Here is an 11,500-nt window from a genome sequence, read left to right as displayed (position 1 = left end):
TTACAAAATTGATTGATTTTGTTAATTTTGAGTACCATTTACCCCATCAAAACAAGCAATCTGATTGATTTACAAGATTTTGAGTACCATTTACCCCTTCAATTTCTGAATAAATAAAATATTTCAGAATAAAATATTTCAGATTATAATAATTATTTCAGAATAAAATATTTCAGATTATAATAATTATTTCAGATTATTTGCAAAACTAATTGATTTACACTATTTTGAGTACCATTTACCCCATCAAAATTAACAAACTGATTGATTTACACGATTTTGAGTACCATTTACCCCATCAATTTAAAATATTTCTGATAAAATAAAATATTTCTGATAAAATAAAAAAATATTACAGAATAATAATAAGATATTTGTTGTAGTAATTTTTGCAAAACTGATCGATTTTGTTAATTTTGAGTACCATTTATTCCATCAAAACAAACAATCTGATTGATCTTGTTAATTTTGAGTAACATTTACCCCATCATAATCAACAAACTGATTGATTTTGTTAATTTTGAGTACCAACCACCATATCAATTTCAGAATTAAAAAGAATATTTCAGAATAAATAAAATATTTCAGAATAATAATAAGATATTTTTTGCAGTATTTTTTGCAAAACTGATCGATTTACATGATTTTGACTACCTAACTATATATCAGAATTAAAAAAACTGATCGATTTACATGATTCTGAGTATCAACCACCCCATCAATTTCAGAATAAATAAAATATTTCTGATAAAATAAAATATTTCAGAATAAATAAAATGTTTCTGATAAAATAAAATATTTCTGAAAAATCTACGATAAAGTCTACGTTTTTACGTACAGATTCACAATTAATTCCTCTCCTCAAAGGTCAATTAAGTGTCCAAGATGGTCAGTTAGTTTAAAATTTATTCGTGTTAACATATTATTATGATACCGCAGATAAACAGGATTGGTTGGTACTTACAGGATCAAATCCCCAGGGGGAACTTGTGGTGTGAACGTGTATAAGATATATCCTTGTTGAGCCTGATTTGATTTTCTGAGATTTATTTGATAGCTACCATCGATCACATCACAAACTAGATTAACCGCGATTGTCGATGTTATATTAACGATTCCCGGAGATACATGTCTGCCGCCTCCGTGTAGATCATTTTTATATTCGAGGATAACCGGAGGTGTGGCTATTTCTCTCCATGCATCGAGTATTTTAGGAAAGTTCTCATCAATGTCATCATTCACGGATTTTCTTAATTTATCTGGATTATAATCAGGAAACTTAAACGTTGCAATATCAGCTTCGGGTATTTTGTATTTGGTTGCGAAGGATTTTTTGTAATCGTCTGATGACTTAAGAACTGTATCTCTAATTCTATTATAAATAACTTCAGAAGAATTAACTATATAATATAAAACTTCTATGTACCTAATGATATTATCGCGCACAGATGTCAAATCAGATAAATATTCTTGAAAACTATTACGTAAATTATTTAACTGTATTTTATGGTCTGAGTTTATTGAAGAAAATATAGAATCAATATTCAAAGCAATAACACGTTTATTAAGATTATAAAAAAAGAGCTGTAGGATCATAATAAAGATATCCCCCTACCTCCCCTTCTGGTTTTACTTCTATGTAATCTAACCAATCTGAATTCATTTTAATATCATGTCGAAAACTATTCTTCGACGAAAAATCACCTCTCGTTGGTTCTGGTGGTCCATTATATTCTGGCGCAATATCAGGCCAACCTAGTACGGATCTTATCGTGGACTGATAATTATCAACGGCATAATCAGGAGAATGTATCTCAACCGTAGAAGATAGCGTCGGCTCATGAACGTTAATTGATATTTTTGACTATCTTCCGGTTATTGATTTTATTCTACACTTAAATTCTTCATTGATTTGTTCGATCTCATAACTACCAGTTGGTATTCCAACAACATCCCAGTCAGGTGTTCATCCGGTTTATTCTTATTAGCAAATACAAGTGAATTATTTGCTGGTGTACCATTAAATGATCTCGATATGATATTTGGCCAACTATGGTATACTCGTAATTGCGCTAGTGCAATTTCTTTTACTGGAATTGCTGCTGGAAAATTGATGCTAAATTCAGGATTAATCGAGCTTACTGAGATCATCGATGTTTTTGGTGGAGTTGTGTTTGTCACGATCTGCTGGAGTAATTCCGTCATTATTAATACTCGTACCTTTAATACCAGCGCAGTTGTATCTTTTAATCATCTCTGAAAACTCGAAATCAGAAAAATTCCATCACTGAGACTCGCTGACAACAACGAAGATAACTTCGAGTATGCGACCGTCGCCGTATGTAATCTTATCATGTAATCGGATAATTTTTTATTCGTGCAGGTACATATTATTTTGGCAATAATATTAAGAACACCTGCAATCGTTGTTGTAGCTGAAATACAAATAGTCACGGCTACTGGTGTCATCATTGTCATTGTTGATGATATCACACCGGTTCCAGCAACAACAGCGGATACTGAATAAACGATCATGTCGACGATAACTAGTCGTCGTCGATATTTTTTTTATTTTTACTGTATATTGTTCGGCGATATTTTTCAGCGATGTTTGCCATTCACGTGCTTGATTGTACCTGTATTGAGATGCATCGTCATTTTGAACGTCGATTGGGGTACTCATTATTATTTTATGCAGTAAATAATTGAGGTGTTTAAGCTACAAATTCCAAACACCACCAGTAAGATGCTGCGTTTATTGTCTTATCAGCTGCTTCCAGCATACATTCTTCTTCGGTTCCCTTATTTAATACAACAGACACAACCCCGGAAAACCTATCAGTTGAATGTCGCCATAGATACATTGTAAATATCTCAAATTTTGCAGCACTGATCACAGACAGCCTGTACACACCAGTGACTGTTGCGATATATTTGATAGTTTTATTCTGCACTGACCATGTTGCAAATCCAGATGATACTGTATATGCTATGTTGGTAATATGCCCGGGAGTAACTCCAGGTAGAATTTTAATCAAACTGGTTTTATTAACGATCTCAGGAATACCCGCTACGATGTCGTACTGTGTTTGTTTGATCGTGTCGATGTTCGTCTTGATATCAACGAGTTTTACGTCAACGGTCAACGGATTACCAAAAAATTCATCTGCGTTTCGTAAAGTTTTCTAAAATTTCTACGGAGGTTTGTGAACGCGTTTGCGTGAACGTCATACTCGGCTCGCAACTAAGATAATTTACCATCTATGGTGTTGTAGTTGACGTCAACATATTTTTTTGTTGCTGCGTCTTCGTCAGATGTTGGATCTCTTAAAACCACTATCTTATTCCCGTTCATGCTGAGTTCTCCCGTCATTGTGTCACCGGTATTTTTCACGCGATTAGCAACACTTGCTGTAATTTGATCTCTGATGGTTGTAAACGATACACTTGAATCCCTGAGTTTTCCGCTGTCAGTAAACACAGGGATATAATCCGTGACCGCACCGAGTACTCGTCGAATTATATCATTCCATTTGATATTGCTGGTTTTTAGTTTACCATATCGATCCTGAAAAATAACAACCTCATCTGGGTCAACTCCAGAGAGTTTCATAATACCAGCGAGTTCATCTTTAGTCGCGTACTTCGGTAGATCAATGTCATCTTTCTTTTTTTAATGCCGGTAGAAGATCTTCTTCCGTAAATATCAACCATTATAATTAAAGATCTGTTTAAAATGAATCGGTTGCTTGTATAATCATGCACGACTTTATGTGGTGGTTTGGATGATTTTGATATAGCGTTAAGTACATTAATTACGTCACGGCCGCATATTGGTGGATCTGTCATTGTTTGTGTGGGTAGCGTTGAATACCAAACTTGCGCGTGAAGTGGTGCAACATACTTGAGAAACTCACGCGGTGGAGCTAACCCGTATGAATCAAAATAAACGATTCCACGTGGATCAACCGCGTATGATACCCAATGAGTACCGGGTCCTGAATTCGAGTCAAGATTTATAATACCTGTTTCAAATTCATTCGGTTGTTCCGGTAATTGATCTCGCGTAAAAACACCTATAAAGTTTTTTATTTTTAATCGTTTAGCAGCATCGAGTAAATCAAAATTTGATGCTGGAGCGTCTAACGAAGTGATCCTGCAAGCCTCGGACCTCTTCCCCAACGAGATCCCGGTAATCTTAGGCCTCTACCCTTTTTATACCCTTTTCCTGTTGCTTTCATTAGAGCCATTCCAGCAGCGGTTCCAACAGCACCTAATGTGGATGCTTTTGCTACGGCTGGAGCGGCAGCAGCTACTAACGCTGGTATTGCTGCAAGAAGTGGAAAAATACCACCGGTTTTAACTGAGTCTTTAATCGCACCCGCAGAGAGATTAAGTTTGACACCTGTTTTTGATTGTTTAGCGCCGTTTAAATGTTTATGTTGACGTTCTGATAATGATAATTTATTTTGACCACCCGTGATCTGATCTCACTTAAGTGATATTTTTATTCCGCAGTTTTTTGCTGAATTTGATTGAAGGTTTTTAATCTGACCAGGAGTCAGACTGACACTAACGTGATGATATGGCATTTTATGATAAATACTTGCCATTTTCCAAATGGTGATTAAAGATTTTCCACTGGTGCATCAACGACTCTCATTCGACCGCTACCACCTTCAAGTAACATGGCTTTATCGCTGAGTATGACCGCGATTACTCTATAATCAACACCACCTCCTGTATTTAACGTTGTTTTAACATGCATATCAACAACAGATTGTTTGGATAAATCAAGATGCTCCAGTGAAAAATAATAAATCCGATACAAAGTTCTAAAATCTGACTGTGATATTTGAAAACCGGTATCCACATTTTGATCACGTCCCATGAATGACATCAAACGATGATATACACGTCCTATATGATTTTGTTCATAATTTAGTTGTATAATTTCTGTTGGTTTTTGTTGTCCGTTTATCCGTAAAGAAATATCTATGATACCTAGTTTATCAAATATCGTATGTGTACGTTCTTGATTATTTAAACGATCATAATTCTGAAACGCAATAAAAAATATGCCCCGGTGCAGAAACACCTTGTTGTGATGCTATATGCCATGTAAACTGACCGTTAGTGTTACTTTGTATACTATCCTGTGTCCATGAAAGAAAACAAATTGTGTTCTTCTGCAATCGTTGGAGTCATTACCGGCATCCACAAGGAAAAATTTGTTAATACTACTTTACCAGCATCACCAGCAGGTCTCCACAGAGCATCGTTACCATCACCCTTTCTTACAAAAACAACCGTATGTCTAGCTCCAAAAATAACTTTTCTAACATTCCTACAAAATCCAAAAATATGCGATAGTGGAATTGTACATGAAAAACTTCTGTTGGCTCCTAGCAACATATTTTTACGCGCTGCAAATCCCAAGTTGAAATTTGGGTTAACACCATGAACCACTGGCCACACATCAACATCAGCGTTATTGGCATTGTTTCTGGGTCGTCTTATATTATACGGAATATCATCGGGGTGACCAGTATTATCTTTTACAAACATCATTGTGGGACCTGCTGATCTTGTATAATCATCAGAATATCTTGCTAGACCAATTATTGTTGTAGCAACATCAACATCTTTCTGAATCGATTCAATATTTGTTCCATCAATCATATATGTGGCGCTATCAGACAGTGCCATAATACCATTATTGACAAAACCAACTTGTACTGCATCTGCGTAATTAGCATCGTTTGCTCTTACAATTGTACCTTCTATCTCAATAAAAGCCTCAGCGGGTAGAAAATATATACTTGTGTCATGAACTTGTAGTTCAATTCTTCCACGTTGGTATTCGTGTGTCATAAGAATAAAACTAATAATCACGTACCGATTCATCTTTAAGGACAGGTGCTTCCATATCAAATGCTTCGTCGGATACGCGCTTAAACATTTTATTATAATTATTTTCATCTAACACGAGAATCATTGTGTTCGGGAAATTCCACTCCCTGATATTAAACTTGAAATAGCATTCCCTGGCTCACCGAGTCCTTGATCTGCTAACGCTGCCAGTTTTTGATTTGCAGCTTGATCTATTATTTTACTTACGTCTGTGGGCATAATTTCAGCACTTGGTAATTTTACTGGTTGTGATCTTCGTCGCATTAATCGTGCTAGTCTATCTTTGATCGCCGAGAACACCTTACCAGCAACATTGACAATTGCACCAGGAGTTTTTCACGAACAATATCAATAGCTTTCATCGATAATTGTTTTGCAACAGGTGCTACTTTTGGAGCTATCCTTGTAAATAATCCCCGTACAACATTACCAAGTCCATCTCGGTAAATAGCTCTGTAGATTGGCAATCGTGAGTTTACTGCTCTGACCGGTACGGATTTACGATGATTATTGTGTACGATCATCTTATTTTATTTACCATTTATCTAATCATGGTGACAACTAGTCACTGTAATCATCAACAAGTTCATCGATAAGTTCTCGGTAAACACCGATATCCATGATACCACCTTGAAATAATCGCCGACAAATATCAGCTGCTTCATTGGTTATTTCTGGTAAGTTATTTGCGGCACGTTTTCCCCCTATGAGAACTTCTAACCGTGACACGTCATTGAGGATATTATCAGGACAAACAAGATTATTTCCCAAACCACTTCCGGTTGCTCCTTCTTCTGTTGTTTTCTTAAATAGTCTTAAGGGTGATCTTTCTTCTTTTGTTTTTTTTAAGTAGCTCTTCAGACCCTTTAAGTTCCGACATCAACTTTTGCTGCGGTGAAAAAGATTGTTGTTGTTCTATATGTTGCTGCGGTAGAGAAGATTAATAAGAAGGTTTCTGCTGGGAGAGTTTTTGTTGTTCTAGTTGTTTTATTTTCTCTCTATAAAGTCTTTTTACTTCTTCATCAAGATTTCTGTATTCTAAATCATCATCTCAAGCTTGATTTTTGTTTCTATATACCCGATATATCCATTTAATAAAATTATCATCACTTACTTTTTAATGACGGGGTTTTAAAATATCAGATTTTTTAAATATACTAATTAATATTTTTTCAGGTAGTTCTTCACTTTTAGTATTTCTAATATCTTCGACAAACCCTTCCTTAAATCTTGCAATCAATTCTACGTTTTCTTTTACTGGTTTGGGTTTAGGTGCAAGTTCTTTTTTCACGTCGGCGACTTCAGTACGAAGTTTTCCAATACCTTCAAGTATTTCTTCATCGACGGGTGGAGGTTGAGCCGCAGCTATATCAAATGGAAGATCTCGTAAAATCTTCTTTGTCTGTTTAGTTCTTCTTGCTATTTTTTCAGTTTGTTCTGCTGTTTGTTTTGATACCGGAAAAAGATCTTCTTTGATGACAGTTGTAACTTTCTCAGTAGCTGCAGTGACGGGTTTAAATAGTTTTTTAGTGTCTTCTTCGTACTCAACTTGTGATTGTTGCTGCGCTCGTAAGTTTTCTCTAAATGAGTCTCTAACAGGAAGAAATTTTTTGATTGCTTCTAATCGTTCTCGAGCTATCCTTGCAGTATGAGATTCCGGATGTACCATTTTATTATAACATAAAGATTTAATTATAGAGCGGGGGGGGGGACCTCAAGTTGGTTCGTTTTTGTAATGTACTTGCTCGCGACGAGTTTACGGTCGGAGAAATAACGTGGACTAACCCAGAGGGAAACTCTTTGAGGATCTCCATGGAGGAGAGTCCTCCGTAGTTAGTTATTTTGATTTTTAAGGTTATTAATCCCATTTTTTAGGAAGGTTTATTTCGGTATTTGGACGCTTCTACAAAAGTGGTCTGTTCGCCCCCTCTGCTGCTGGTTTCCAGCCAACAAAACTTGAAAACGGGTCCATTTCTTTTGTGAGAATTTGAATTTATTAGAGAAAAGACATCAGAGTAAGTAAAATCTGACTAAAACATGACTTTACATTGTACAAATCAGATTGTCCCTGTTATATGATGCACCCTGCTGCAGGAAAGGCTGCTGATAAATTAGAAATAGAACTCCCGAAGTATCAAGTTGGCACTCTATCTGAGAATGTACTTCATGCGGACAGAATTGGGTTTTTTCATCTTATTACCAAGCTAAAAGACCCAATAACCGGAAGATATAAATTTCCTCTTTGTGAGGTTATGAAAGGAATATTGGCTCTTTACCATTCTAATGCTGAATGTAAGGGATTGTTCAGCACAGTTAATAAAAGTAAAACTGAATTCAGATCCAGGCTCTGTAACCCAGCACTTGGCGCTCTACTGGTGTGCAAAACATTTATAGTCTCAGCTGCTACAAAGTGTTTTCAAATGCAGTATGAGAGTCTGTTGCTTTTTGAAGCTCAAAGTGTTATGTATGAAAACTTGAAGCAGTAATTGATGTTAAAAGTTCAGAGGGATAAATAAATCATTTGTGGATTACTCTTTTTCTGCTCGGATTACTCTTTTTGTCCACTTGGATTACACTTTTTCCTCGCCAGGGGTTGGCATGTATATAGTGGTTAGACCTGTTTTTTTAACTTCCGTTGGCCTACATTTCAGTTGCCTAGAATGCGACGGAGGCCGGTAATACCGAAATCGGTTAAAAGGATAAGAATCTTGAACGGTCATACTTCAGCTTAATCCGATTTATTGTTACGTACCATCATTCTTAATCGAGGAGTCTAAATCTGTATCAGACATGCATGGTTTCAGATCAGCCTCAGGAACAGTAGCCTTTATAATGAGTTCTACAATGATTGCATGTAATGATTGCACTTGTAAAGGTGGAATTGCATTAATATTTTTATCATTTAGAAAAACAATTTTCTCTGGTATTATTAAAACACATTTCTCAAGAATTTCTACAATCATTAAATGGATAGCAAAGTAAATGTATTTGTCAAAACTTGTTCTTAGCACAGAGAAAAGGAATGGTCTTTTACTGCATCGGATAAGGTGGTCTTTATAGGAAACAATGTCAGTGGTTCATAAATCACAAGTAGTATGCTGATTTACAAACATTTCAGTGCAAACAAGATAGCTGTTGTTTTTCAGTCATTTTAAAGGACACATAAGTTTATTATTTCTTTTGCAGAAAAAACATGGGCCGTGTAATTCGTTCTCAGCGTAAGGGAGCAGCAGGTGTGTTTAAAGCACATACATGTAATTGGTAACATCATATATATATATATATATATATATATATATATATATATATATATATATATATATATATATATATATATATATATATATATATATATATATATATATATAATGAAATGGCTGCTTCCATTCTGTCAATTTGAAAAATGTAAACATTTGCAAACCTGCCAACCCTTATGATTTTGCTGCAAGTCTTAAGAAAATTACCCTTAAAATATGGACTTGCAGCATAAAAGCAAAAACTACGGTAAAATGATCATCGGCGAAAAGATCGGATAATTTTTACATCCGTGTTTGATTTGGATCTGGGTTTCATACTAGAATTAGTGGAATTAGTCAGGGAACCAAACTAACTTTACAGCAGCACCTCAGATGCTTTAAACTGCACCAATTTGTTCATGTGAGCCGTGTGCATGATCAAACTGTTGATTATGTAATTTTGTTAAAATGGTGTCCAGCAAGCAATGTCTGTTCAAGACAAAAGGGAAAGTAGGCCTCTGGAAAAGTGTTAATAACCAACATAGAAGAATTAAAAAGGAATATTCAGATTCTTGTGAATAAAAGCGGGAAGGGACACAATTACGTTTATTGGACACCATGTGTGAATATGAGTATGTCTCGTGGCAGGAGATATGATTGCTGTCATCTTATGAAATGGGAAAGAATTAGGTCAAGTTGAGAGATAGCAACAAGCCATTGAGCTGCATAGGGTTTGGAACTAATGGTTGTGCAACTGTACTTGTGGTAAATAAAGTTTACACATACTTTGCAAACTTTTCAGTTGAACATAATGTTTATCGTCGATGCGTGTTTTGAGAAACGAACTTTTAATTACGTTTTCCAGCTTTACAATAGCAGTTTATGATATTTTGTTATACCTTACTGAAAACTGGTCAAACTTACGGAGAAAAATCAACTGCCTTACTGAGACTAACTCGTCAGGGTTGGCATGTCTGCATTTGTTGTTAAATTATTTTTTAAATATTTGTAATATGTTTAAATATATTCAATTTAAATAATCTGTTGTGACAACTCGGCAGTGTTGTGTCGTAGTGAAGTGACTAGAAAATAATATCTTTATGGTAGGTCTTGCAAAATGATTTGCCTCCCATTTAGATGTGGAAATTCTCAAGAAAAGAGCCAGAAGTATCCTTGAAAATACCCCTAAAAGAAAACAATGGTTGCTATTACACTTGGATGTTGTTTATAAGAGAAACAACAATCTACAGCCTTTGAACATTTTAATGATGCAAGATTGACCAAGATTTGAAGCTGTTTTTTAATATATGCCATCAGAGGTAATAGAGATATGCACAAAACCTCCTAAATATAAATCTTTCGATACAGTTTGAACAGATATCAGAACTCCCCTCCAGTATATAAATAGTAATGATATAGATGATGTTGAATTTCGTAATGCAAATCATTGTTTCCAAATTGGGATAGCGTATTTGAAATCTGCCAATAAGGTGACATGGAACACTACCCTAATATTGAAGAATTGGACACCTTAAAAAAAATGTGACCACATGTATTTATAATTTCACCCATAGGATTATGCAATAAAATGCCATTTGAGATCAGGCTGCCCATTTGCCAATGTTGTGTATGGGTGTGCATGTGTGAAAATATCACTGATATGAACAAAAGTATGATCCTGCAATAGGTGCTTAAATACATACTTGGTACCAAAGATGAAGTGACCAAAAAGTTGTGAAAATGAAGAAAGAGGGGTATACAATTAAATCATTGAAAAATCTGAATTGAACTCTGACCTTGATTGTTTGTGGCAGTGACCCTTGGATTCATTCTGTGAAAATGTTTAAAAAGGATTCACCTTTTGAATTCATGGAAACACTTAATAAAACCTACACAAATCACTTTATCCATACCATGAATCAGATGAGATTTTAAACAATGTTTGCCAGTTTTAATTAGATCTCTAGCAGGCCACAAGTCTCTCAGCTCCTGGTCCATTTGCCATAGAGTTTTAGATGAGAAAGTCCCGATTGGACAAGCTGTTGCAATGCTTTCCATTGGAAAACCTCATTTATATACACTTTCTGCTCCAATCTGTACTATTTGAAATTTGGTGGCAAACAAGGCTTCTGATAACAAGTGTTCTCACTTTTAATGGGTATGGGGAGTGTAACAAATTACAATGGGTATGGGGAGTGTAACAAATTACAATGGGTATGGGGAGTGTAACAAATTACAATGGGTATGGGGAGTGTAACAAATTACAATGGGTATGGGGAGTGTAACAAATTACAATGGGTATGGGGAGTTTAACAAATTACAATGGGTATGTGGAGTGTAACAAATTACAA

The sequence above is a fragment of the Sinohyriopsis cumingii genome, chromosome 5, assembly GCF_028554795.1.
Source record: "Sinohyriopsis cumingii isolate HCF-2022 chromosome 5, ASM2855479v2, whole genome shotgun sequence".
In the NCBI taxonomy this organism is placed as follows: Eukaryota; Metazoa; Mollusca; class Bivalvia; order Unionida; family Unionidae; genus Sinohyriopsis; species Sinohyriopsis cumingii.
The sequence above is the reverse complement of the archived record's forward strand: the minus strand, read 5'-3'. Positions refer to the sequence as shown.